Below are 12,265 nucleotides of genomic sequence, written 5' to 3' on the forward strand. Positions count from 1 at the left end.
GTCAGTGAGGATGGACGGACGGATGACAGCAGCAGCGGAAGGCAAGCTGTGCGCTCAACCTGCAAACCATGCTGAGTCATGATCGGGTGTTTGGTGCGTCTTATTGGCCCGTGTTATAATGCACTCCAGTATTGATAGCCCCCCATTGATTTTGCTGCTTTGTAAAATTCACTGAGCAGGCTCTGCCCCATCCTCTTCTGAGAAGTGGAGAGAGCAGCTCGGGAAGCTCTCAGTCTGGAATAATGCTGTGGTCCCTGGAGGCATCCGGCGTCAGCTGCAGAAAAGGCTGAGAAAACTTTGTGCACTCAGAGGGTGTGGGGATGCTTTTTCCGGCACGCAAGCATCCCCTACACCTCAGAGAGACCCCCGTCTTTTACGCCTTGTTAATAATGGGACGTTATTGCTGCACTCTCTGGAGCGCTCCTTCAGGCAGTAAAAGGAGGGGGTGCTTGATGTGCGTTTCATTTATCATTCTGACAGTTTGCCATTGATCACATATCAAGCCGGGAACTCAGCCCCGCTATTGATCTGGAAAACAGAATAAGTCTATGAAATCAACTCAGTTTTTAGGTCTTTGCTTTTGCTCAGATATGGGTGAAATGCTGTGATTTTTGCAGTCAGAAAGCAGGAAAGGTCAATACGTGCTCGTGCTGCTCCCTCTAATATTGCAGTTTCCCACACACAGGCTATACTTGGCTGCATTGACGGCCATCCAAGTATACTGCGTTTACCATTTTTACACATTCCAGCAAGAACATACTTTAGACCGCCATGAACAAACAAGGCCAGGCAGTGTCGTTGATGCAAAGCCTGTGTTCAGCTTGAAGCGATGTTTTAAGACATTTTTCTGCTGATGTCCCTCAGAACAGGGTTTGGAATGAAGATATGAATGCATTTAACTAGATCAGCAAATACAGCAAACAGCAGATATTTTAGTACAGTAGTCGTTCAATTAATCAACATCATCAACATCATTTCAGCCAAATCTAAACATCGATCTGGTGCCGATACTTTTAAGCAATTATCTGATGGTACTGATATCATGTGCTTTCACCATCCCTAATGCTTCTTAACCCCCTCCCAACATGCACACACACACACGTTCACGCTCACTCACCCACTTTCAGTCACTTCCACTCACCGAAGCTTAGCCTCGAGATCGCTGGTACCTACCCAGCTCCAGCAGCTTTCCATGCTCCAGTATCTCTGCAGCTGGAAACATATCCAGTGTGACGTTTCCTCCAATCGTATCATCAACTGTCACCTACATCTAGACATCGGTCTGATGCCTATACTTTCATTTCAAGCAATGAGGCAAGACACTACAGATGAATCCATGTTTAAACCAACAGTGATTCATATTCAGGTGATTACTGCTATATACACATATACTGTGTATATATATATATATATATATATATATATATATATATAATATTATTTTTACATATTTTTACATATGTACTTAAGATGTAATCTAATTAGATATGCATACATTCAAATACATCAAATACATTTTCAACATGTATTTAAATAAATTAAAATGTTTTAAAAAGTTGTAAAAATTGAATTATGTAGAATTTACATTTACATTTATGGTATTTAGCCAAAGCTCCTATCCAGAGTAATCATGTTGCACAGAATAGTGAGTGTAGTGTTAGGAGTCTTGCCCAAGGAATCCCCAATCTGCCAGTCCACCAGCATCAACCAGTCTGCACAGAATTCTTTGCAGGGGGAGCGAGAGTTATGAAATAACAGAATTTGAATTGGGGGAGGGACATGCCTGAAGCCCCTCCCCTTCTCTATCTCTAACTGTTATCTAATTATCTGATTAATCAGATCTGTCTTCACCTTCACCCATGTTCATGAAAACATTTTCACAACCTCTCACCACCCCGTCACCTCCCTTCGCCCCGCCGTAAATCTCATTTCCAACTCCACTTATCAGAGCAGATCCCGCCTCTCTTACAGTCTTCTAGCATATTGTTTTACGCTGATGGCATGGTCTGAACTCACAAACTGAACGATCAGGTTCTGAATGCAGTGAAAAGCTGATTTTATAAATTGTCCCCAGAGCTGCATTATCCATTACTGTGTGTTCGCCATTAGCTGTGTGGTTAGATGTTGTAGCTTGCTTCCACAAGAATGAAAAATGAAGCTTTTTGGTGATTACAGAAGCTACTTACATTTGAGTCTTCATAGAGGTTGCAGTGAACCGTATTTACCAAAACATTATATGCTAACATGCTAACAAATGCTTTGAAAATATCTAAAGGTTAGAGAAGTGGGCTTGGGACCGGATTAATCCCCTGGACTGGCAGGAAGTGGGAGGTGGGGAGAATGAAGGAACAGCACTTTCCCCTCTCTCAACATTTCATGGCTGAGGTGGCCCCTGATGTGGCTAAGGTGTGAATTCTCACTTCCCCAGTTCAGCAGTGTGTGAGTGTGTCCATCTCACTTCCATGGATGAGTTCTGTTGTACTGCTGTGCAGTGGTGTTAGAAGTGTGCTTCCTTCCTGTAAAGTTATCTGAATGTGAAAAACGGCTGACGGGACAAAATCCTCAATATAGAAATGCTATGATGAGTTTAACCCCCCCCCGACTCCTTACCCTACACACACACACACAGTCACGGTGCTCCCCCCCCAGACCTGTGGGAAACACTGTACTGTGTATTGTAATTGGCGAGCATGCTAGCCCGGTTTGGTTTCCCCCCTTGCCTGCACTGGTTTTATTTTGTGCCTGATTAAGTCCTCTGCACTTTCTCCGAAGCCCTTCTGTGGATGCAAAGTCTCTGCCAGTTCTGCAGTGGAGCATGCAGTGTTATTGTGCTGGGTTAAGTGCCTCACAATCTAATTACTCTAATGTCAGCTGCGGTCTTAAATCACACTTATTGGCTAAGTGCGCCGGTTTCGTCTGTCCTTCAGAGAGAGAGGGAAGCTTCACGCTGCTCTCGGAGTGATTATTCCGATTGGATATGAGCTATTGCACGTATTGGCTGGTGCGAGGCACCGGCTGCATGCTCTCCCATTCGTTGCCACCGATACGGCTTGCCCGCGTGCGATTGGCTCCTGGGAGAGAGTGGGAGGGGAGCTCTCCCTTTCCTCCTGGTGCTGAAACGCGTGTGCATGTAGGGGGACTCTCTACTCTCCCATTATTTGACTGGCTGCAGGTATTGGTGTCTGCCTCCGTGCGTGCGTGCGTGTCACCGCACGCGTGTGTGTGTGTGAGACTGTGTATGTGTGTGTATGTGTGTGTGTGCCTGTGACAGAGAGATAAAGAGAGAGAGAAAGAGGAGCAGCGTTTCATCTTCCCCCCCTCTGGCCTCCCCGTCTCCCTGCTCCCTGTCACTCCGTCCTTCCTTCCCTCCCGGACCACCCCGTCAGCGGCTGCGCCGGCCCGGACCCTCCACCCACCACCCCCTTTGACTCTCCTCACTCCACCGTCCCGCCTTGTCAACTGCAGGTAAGGAGCCGCACAAACATGACCGGCTGCAGCGCTGCTCCAACTGCTCCGAAGGTACTACGGCTTTTCTCTCCTTTTGATCTTTACATTCTTCTTCTTTTTTCATCCAAAACTCTTTTCTCTGCATGTGGTTCTTTTTCCTCCCCTTTTCTCCCCCCTTCTTTCTCTCTTTCCTCTTTCCTTTCCTCTACACACTCTAGCACACACATATACACACACATTAACACTCACAACCCTCCCCTTTTTTCCTCTGCCTTTCAAGTTCTCCCTCTGGCAGTTCCTCTCCCAGGGAGGTGTGGAAAGAGAGGTGGGGGGATTAGTATCTGTGAGGTCACTCTGCTTTCTAGCTGAAAACCCACGCTGAGTGTTGATTACTACTTCCTCTTCTTTATCTGAGACTTTATCTGCGCCACTTTGCAAGCACCCCAGACTCCCTTAGGCTACAGCCCTTATTGTGGCGTGGTGTTTTTGACAGCAGGATTATCTTCTTATTGATTTTTTTGTACTTTTCTAATGAATTTATTTTGTGCTGTTGTAGTTACAAGGGGGTGGGCAGATGTGGGAGGGGGGTCTCTGGTTTTTCAAGTTGTTAAGATGTTTGATGGGAACTGGTGCATTGTAGAGAACCGTATTGACTTCTTCACAGTGGTGGTGATAGCATCAGGGGTCTTTACTCAGATAAAGCCTCAGATTTGTATCTGATGTCCATAACCACTAGTGAATCTACGTGTGTCTTCTGATTTTTGTATGTAAAGCTGGTGATGGTAGAATGGTGGGAAATTTGCTCAAGGAAGTTTTTTGGGGGACTATTTTGCTTAACAACACCTTGCATGGTTAAAAATGAAGGTGCTACAAAGGGGTTCTTTGAAGGTTGCTAAAGAAGAACCATGTTGGTTCCATGAAGAACTATTTTTACTGAAGAAACTGGGTGTGAAGATCCTTTAAATTGTTAAAGTACCCTTACATTGACTTCTTAAAACCTTTAAAAAGGTTCTTCACACATATATCTCTTTATGGACCCAAAAGTGGTTATTTTATTAATTTTGTCAAGGAACTCTTTATACAATCTTTAGTTTTTAGATTTTACATAAAATGTAAGTTTTTAGACCAAACCTTTACTGGAAGCTATCCTAAAACAGTCTCAGGCCTAAAGCAACGCATTTTTTAGAACTTTCTAATTTAGTAGGCATTTAGAGGCTTTAAACATCTTACTCAGAGTTTAGTCTGGTTCCTAGCACCACCACTGTGAACAAGTGCCGCATCCCATCAAACCTCTCCAAATGACTTTGTTTTTGTTTACATCTTAATGGCGTACGTCAGCAGAACGCTCTGCAGAAATCTCTGAACATGGGTTCAATCAAAGCTGATGACAGTTACCAAAGTGCCCTAGAGTAAAACACCTAGTGTAGCTACGAAGTAGCTCCAGGTGAATTTCCTATGCTCCCCTCATATAACCAGGCTTTGGGGCCAATGCGTCAGCTGACTGACTAAATGCTAGCGTAGAGCATTGCAGGGTAAACATGCACTCTTCTCTAAACTGGAGTTTTGGAGCGCTTAGAAGACAAACAGCATGACATAGCAGAAACTGTAATTACTTTAAGACTCAACTATTGGCCTGATCCAATCAAAAAAGCTTTTCACTGCGCAGTTCCAACATTAACATGGTCTATAAAACACCGCAAGCCACAGCAGAAAAAAAAGCTGCTTAGCTCCATGATCTCTGCTACACAGCACTTTGCTTGGGAGGGGAGTTTTCCAGAAGATTGAAGTGATGGAGCTGTCAATACCGAGAGTGAATGCCTTTCACTGAGCTGCTCTGATGCTTTGGCTCCTGCGCTCAAGCCGAATTGCCCAGACCAGACTGTAGCTTCTGGTCCAGTCTGGAACCACAGGGGTTTTTATGTTGTAGTGGCTTCAACTAGTGCATTTAGCATGTGTTTAGCATGTTTTTAAGGCCATAGCTGACTGCATAGCTGAGGTTTGTGTAGTCTTGGATTTGTATCACCTGTGAATGTTGTCCTACTGAACTGGAATCCAGAGTTTCTCTGTCTGTTTCTATAGGTTAGAGCGCCTCTATTTAGAACCGTATTGTCTAATTTGTTATGTTTATACACCTCTTTATTTTTTTTTACAGAGAGGCCTTATCTTTTTAATGAAAGCTCAAATACACTAGATACCTCGAGGAGGGCATCTCTGGGAGGCTTTTCCCCCTCCTCATGTACATGCTGAGACCGTGCTTCTGTTTGCTCATATGGCCCCTGTCTTGTTTTGCAGCGCAGTCCTCATATTATCTAGGGATGTTGGAAGTGTGGAAGCATTGATTAGGCAAGTAAACTGAGAGAAGAACAGGTGTCTTAATTAACACCAATATCCCTTTGCAGCTATTCTGGCTTGTTTCCAGCGGCGAGATAAAGAACAAGTGATTATTCAAATTAAAAGGCCGCTTTGCCGTTGTGGGCAGCAGAAAGAGGCAGACAGGACGTGGAAGCTGGAACGTAGCAGGGCAGCACATGTTTTAGCACGTACACATTAGAAAACCTCCAGAGTGGGATTACATCCCACAGAGTTAAATGTGTATTCCTACAGAGACAAATTTGAAAACGTTCAGTGTTCCTGGAACTGTGGTGATTTGTGCCGCATATCCTAGGGTCATTCTCTTGCTCACTGCTGGGTGGTTGTGTTGAGTCATTAGGGTCGTTTTTTTGTTTTTCTGTGTGTGTGTGTGTGTGTGTGTGTGTGTGTTTATACCAAAGCACTGTTTCTCCTGTGTTATCATGTAATATTTATTGTCATATATTGTGAACCCACCAATGCACCAGAAAAGGCTTTCACTGAAGGCTTCATTTCAGATGCATATATCAGATCCCCTGTTGAATGAGTAATTTATAAGACCCTCTCTCTGTGGTCTGCCCTGCCCCCCTCGTCTTTCCTCCCTCACATTTCTCCACACCTCTGGAAACTGTAGTGTGACATCACTAGTTCGTGTATGAAGGACCATTCATGAAATCACGTAAATTACACTCTTACAAATAAAGGTTCTTCAAAAGGTTCTTTGAGTGATTCCATAGCAGAACCTCCTTTAGTTCCATACAGAACCATACTGGTAAATGAAACCTGGGAGTGTGAAGAACCTTTCAACCGGGAAGGAACCTTTTCATCAGCTGAATGTTCGTCAGACCTTTAAAAGGTTATTCACATGCGCGTATTGTGTGGGAAAACGCGGTTGAAGAACCTTTATTTTTAAAAAGATGTTAGGACCTCACCACATATTTCCGTCTGCTATTTGTTTTGAGAGCAAAACAGGGAGGCCTGAGGGTGGAGAAAGTTGAGTGAGGAATGAGAGGGGCAGGGCAGGTTTGAGAATGGAAGGTCTTCCATTTGATCCCCTGGACCGCCAGGAAGAGGGGGCGGGTGGAATGGAGAAACAACGCTTTCCCTTCCTGAACATTCACAGCTAAGGTGCCCTTGAGCAAGGAACCAACCCCCCAATTGCTTCCTGAGGGCTGAGGTGGCTGATGTGTGTTCTTATAACCCCTAGTCACTAGTGTGTGTTTTCCTCCATGGATGGTTTAAATGCATAGGTTCAAGTCTGTTCTACTGCTGTACAATGGCTGTAAATATAAATAGACCCTTCATGATATAGACCGTATAGAACCCGAGGCCCTCACGTTTTAGGTTTTACCCTGCGTTGTGTTGGAGGTAGTGCATAGAGCAGGAAGTCACAGGCCTGGGAATCACTGCTCCAGAGCTTGAATCCAGACCTTAGTCCTGGTTTTAGTAAAAACCTGGTAGTCTTGTCATGGGTTGGCCAGTTTGGTCACATCAGCAATTCGGCGAGCTATTGGTGATTCCAAAATCCTGGACTGAAAGCCTGTGAGGACAGGTTCTGAAGACTTCTCGCTGTGGATTCAAACCCTTGCAGTTTGAATTTCAGGGTTGAATCCCTCCACGCGAGTGACTCCGACCGAGCACTCGAGTTTGTAAAGTGGTGCTATTTTCTGTTCTTGCAGAAGCGTATCATCATTATGTGGACAGGAAAGTTGTTTTCCGAAAGCGGGAGTCTCGTGAAATTTGCCTGTCAGTCAATACGGATTTGCATTTCAGCGGCTGATTCCGATGGTGCTTCTCCTTCAGCCCTGTGCTGGCGGAATTATGCCGCAAAGCCGGGTGTAGAAAATGAAACCAGCTTATCTCACATGCGGTATGTTTAAAAATACGGGGCCGATTCTTAAGCTGCTCTAAATTGGAAATGTCATCGATGAGGGCTAAAATTCCACTTAAACCACTCCAGATTAGTTTCAGTTGCATATTTACCTCGCCCTCTATATTTTCATCAGCTCCAGACTGATGCGTGACGTGTGTCGGGAAAGTTCTGGGGCGAAAGCTATTACTTGCCAGATGACTTCAGTTATATTCTCTCTAACAAGCCTTTTTTTTCCTGCTGACGCCCGTGCTCTCGAAGCAGCTGGTCGTTTTGTGCTTTTGGCTGTTTTTCTTTTTTCTTTTTTTTTCCTCCGGATCCCATGCTGTCCCAGCTTCCGAGCTGCTGGATGGGCAGATCTTGCAGTATGAATGGACCGTCTCGTCCTCCGGGCTTCCTTTTTCACTCCCTCTCTCTCTTACTCACTCTGCCAGAACTCTAGTGGGAGGCTGGACGTCAGAGTCACATTCATTTTACTGTCAGAAATACATGGAGAGCTATTTGTGCCAAACTTTGCAACAGGATGCTTCATTGTGTTTGGAGTGTGGGAATGTGCTTTTCCAGCACTTGCTCTCCGCATACATCTAGTGCTTGCTGGGGGAGAGGCCTTGTTTACTTAGTCAATTACATTTGCTTGATGCTGCGCATTTGGGGGGGGGATTTCCCCCCCCCCCCCCCCCCCCCCCCCCAGCTCTGGTTGGTGAGCGGTTCTCCTACTCTGCTCAGCCGTGTAGTAAGTTAACAGCGTCAGGCCCGTGTCATAACTCATAAGAGAATGCAAAGCGCTGCCCTCAGGGGGCTGAAATTGAAATGCTGCACCTTTTCGAAGTTGAGGCCGAAGAGAATTATGGTCTGTGAAATCGGCGAGCCCTTTGTCTCCACACTCACAGCCGCTCTGCAGTGTAATTTAACCCGCCGATGGGCCGTGAGATCAATCAGGGCCTGGGAGCTTGGGGGGGCAGGGTGTGTGGAAGCGGGTGGAGCCAGCCGTTTGGCCTCCCCCAGGGTCCGATGGCCGGGATGGCTATTTTTATGAGTCTCTGCGATGGATGCGCCTTCGGGACGGTCTTGGAAAGCGGCGCAGGTGCCTCTCAGGTCACATAAGCCAAAGACACGGAGTCGGCCATGTAATTAAGTACAGTCTCCCAGGTGTTAATTTGACCGGGATTCAGTGTAATTACTCGTGTGGCTCGTACAGTACAGCAGGCCTGGGACAGTACGCAGTGTGTGACCTTGTGCTGGTGTGTGTGGCTATATGCATGTGTGTGTATGGGTATGGAGCTGGTGCGCTGCTACAGCCTTGTGACTGTGGGATAGAGAGAGAGAGAGAGAGAGAGAGAGAGAGAGAGAGAGAGAGAGAGAGAGCGCGATAGAGAGAGAGAGAGAGCACAGGGGACCTGGAGGAGGCTTGTCTTCTGCTTGGTCTTGGCTCTGAGGATGTGTGTGAGTTTTTTTTGTTGTTGCTTGATTAAAAAGCGTGTGAGAGTTGCTGCTTGGTGGTAGGTGCAAGCGTAGGGCTGACAGCTTAACCACTGATTATTCAAGGCTCTTAGGCTAAGCCCTGGCACTTCAGTGATGAACGCCTTCTCTACTTCTCCACACTCTCTCTCTCTTTCTTTTTCTCTACACTCTTTCTTTCATTCCTCTCTCTCTCTCTCTCTCTATGTGTATATATATATATATATATATATATATATTTTTTTTTATTATTACTTTTTTTTTTTTTTTTCGCTGCTGTCCGAAAAAAAACATGCATCTCCATTTTTGTCCGTTTTTAGTTTTGTCCATCATTTGAACCCTGTAGCTGCTCTGTACACTGTGTAAATAATTCTCGATGATTGGACCAATAGAAATGCTCTAAAATGAACTGGAATAAAATCTTGTTACATTGATGTCCATTGAATGTCATGAAGGTTTTTTACTCCTCCTGTAAAGTTGCAGTTTTGGACGAGCATGTTTTTTTTTGGACAGCGACGATATACAGTCATATGAAAAGATCACCCTATGGAAATCTAATATATCTTAACACATATAAGCATATGGACACAATGGATCTTCATTTGAACAGCTTTGAGTGATGGGGGTTAACTAACTAAACTAAACACATGCGACTGAAGAAATGGCTTTAAGATCATGTAATCAAACATGGAAAGATGTTCAGATTAGAATCGGGTGAAGCACATCAGCTGCAGCTGATAGGGCATATGACAGAGATGGCTGCCTTTCTTTGTACAAATTTCAAGGCATGTGATCCACCGTGGCTTTCTGTGGTTTTACAAAGATCTTCATTTACTGTAGTACTGTCAAAAAATGCTGCACGGTGCATCCTGGCACACTGAGGGACTGAAACGTGCTGGCATGAAGCGCCTGCGTGTGTCGACACGCTGTGCCTCCATTATAAATAAGGGTGTCGAATTTTTAAAACCTGTCTAACTTTACACTAGCTAGTTTAGCAGCCTTTCTCTCTTCTATCCTGATCCTGTCTTTCTTTTTCCTCCCTCCCTGTTGTCAGGTGCGTATATATAGGAGGATAGGTTGGGCGTCCCTACCTCCTGTATTTGTCGTTTAAAATTAAAAAAGCAGCAGAAACACTGACCTGTGATTCTCTGAGGCCTCTGGAAAGAAAGCTGTAGATGCAGATTGCAGAATTCTTAAAAATTTAGTCGTTCCACTGTCCGCAAAATCATTTACGTTAAGTGGACAGATCAGGACATCCTAGCAAGTTTAGCCCAAGAGTGGACAACAAGATGCGTAAAGACGTGTCCAAGAGCCCTAAAATGCCATGACGGGACCCACAGGTAGCTCTTACCACAGTTGATGTCAAAGTACAGCATCTACTGTCAGAAAAGACCAAACCAGTGTGATTTTAATGGAAGGTGTGCAAGGAGGAAAGCCATGCTGTCAAAAAAACATCCGGGCAGGACCCCTGGATCAGTGTGCTTTGGACAGATGAATCTTAAGACTTGCCCTGATGTTGTTTATCATATGTATGACCCCCCTTCTCTCTCTTTCTCTCTGTTTCTCTTGTTCTTTCTCACTCTTTCTACTTTGTGCTGCTTTGTGCTCACTCATGCACTCTCTCTATCACTCTCTGTCTCGCTCTCTCTGTGCTTTGTGCATGCTCTTGCCCTCTTTCCCTCTTTCTCTCTCTACACCCCCTTCTCTCCTCCAGTCTTGCTCCACATCTGCCTCACTCTTACAGTCTTGCTTATTTTCTCTCACTCTCTCCCTCCTTATCTTGTGCTTCCTCTTTCTCAGTATTCTCTCTCTTTTCCTCGCTCTCTCGGGCTGAGGCAGAGGCAGCTCTGCTTTGGGTGGCGGTGTGAATCACGCAGTGCGGAGGCTTTATTTAGACATAATCCGCTGAGTGTCACTACAGCGAGAGGCTTCGCTTTTGCCCTCCTACCGCACACGCGCGTTCTTCACGCCCTCCCCAATGGCGCATGCGAGTCAGCGGGTCACGTGGTCCCGAGGCGGGACAGTAAGGAACACCCTGAACGCCAGTGACAGAGCAGTTTCCTGGCGCCCTCATCCCTGACAGCCATAGTCAGTGGTGTGGAGGAGGAGCGCGAGGGCGGCATGGCAGCAGCTGAAGCCTCCAGAACTTTTGGCCGGGGCTGTTCACGTTCAGGGTCTGCTGCTACGCACCCACCTGCTTCCTGGCAGGACCTCCGTCCTGGTGGACTGGGAGTGCACTGATGGGCAGATTGGCCTCAGCGGGACGAGGGGAAGGGGGGTGGCGGAGAAGAAGGAGGGGGAGAGGGAAAAGGTGTGAGCTGCCCGAGAGTGTCTGTTTCGCCTCTAACGCAAAATTCGGCTCCCCACATTACATTACACTGATTTATTTAGCAGGTACTTTTAATTGAAAGTGGCTGACAGGGCAGAAAATGTATGTGGAGTAGAATTAGTGTGTTTAAGATTGTAATGATTTACAAAAATTCAAAAATCAAGTTGATACAATAATGATAATAATCAAATACAAAAATGCACTGTAATAATAATAATATTAATAATACATATAATAATAAGAAGAAGTCCATGAAAATCTGCCTTAGTATTTCTTTAAGTTTATTAAAATATCAGTCATGATAAAAGTACGATTCTTTTATAATAACATGACACTTAAACTACTATTTGCCCCAAGCTAATATAAGGATTGAGTTGACGTCTCTCAGTGTTGCAGTCAGGACAATAGGGACAGTGCTGTGAAGGCTAAAGCTGCCTTCATGTCCTCCTCAGAAGTTCCTACTTGTGAATATGGAGCTTGTAACTACGTCATCATTTCTGTTCAAGTGGTTTTGGTTGCAAACAGCATAAACTCCCTGAGAACATGCTTTATTCTTTACTTCTGTTTTTTTGTCCCCAAAAAGAGCCCAAGTATATTTATCATTACTGCAACACAACAAAGAGCCGAGTATTAATATTACGGAAACAATGGGCCTTATTCACAAGCTGCTCTTATGAAAAAACCTCTGCTTATAACCCACTTTTCAGAAGATTCTGACATTCAGTGAGGTGTTCTTATTCAGGATTTGTTCAGGAACGACAACGGGGTCCATCATTATAAGAGCAGAGCTGTGAACAGTTCATCATGAATCT

At 45.2% G+C, this 12,265-nt stretch overlaps 1 protein-coding gene across 9 annotated transcripts in view; it reads left to right on the forward strand.

Moving 5' to 3' along the window:
* The first annotated feature begins 3,138 nt into the window (after window positions 1-3,138).
* The window catches only part of pcbp3 (poly(rC) binding protein 3), a 96,698-nt gene continuing 87,571 nt past the window's right edge, over window positions 3,139-12,265 (forward strand). For all 9 annotated transcript variants that reach the window (XM_072685548.1, XM_072685549.1, XM_072685552.1 and 6 more), the window contains exon 1: window positions 3,139-3,465. The gene's annotated coding sequence lies outside the window, so the exon portion shown is untranslated. The remainder of the gene's footprint in view (window positions 3,466-12,265) is intronic.

The sequence above is a fragment of the Salminus brasiliensis genome, chromosome 8, assembly GCF_030463535.1.
Source record: "Salminus brasiliensis chromosome 8, fSalBra1.hap2, whole genome shotgun sequence".
Taxonomy (NCBI): Eukaryota; Metazoa; Chordata; class Actinopteri; order Characiformes; family Bryconidae; genus Salminus; species Salminus brasiliensis.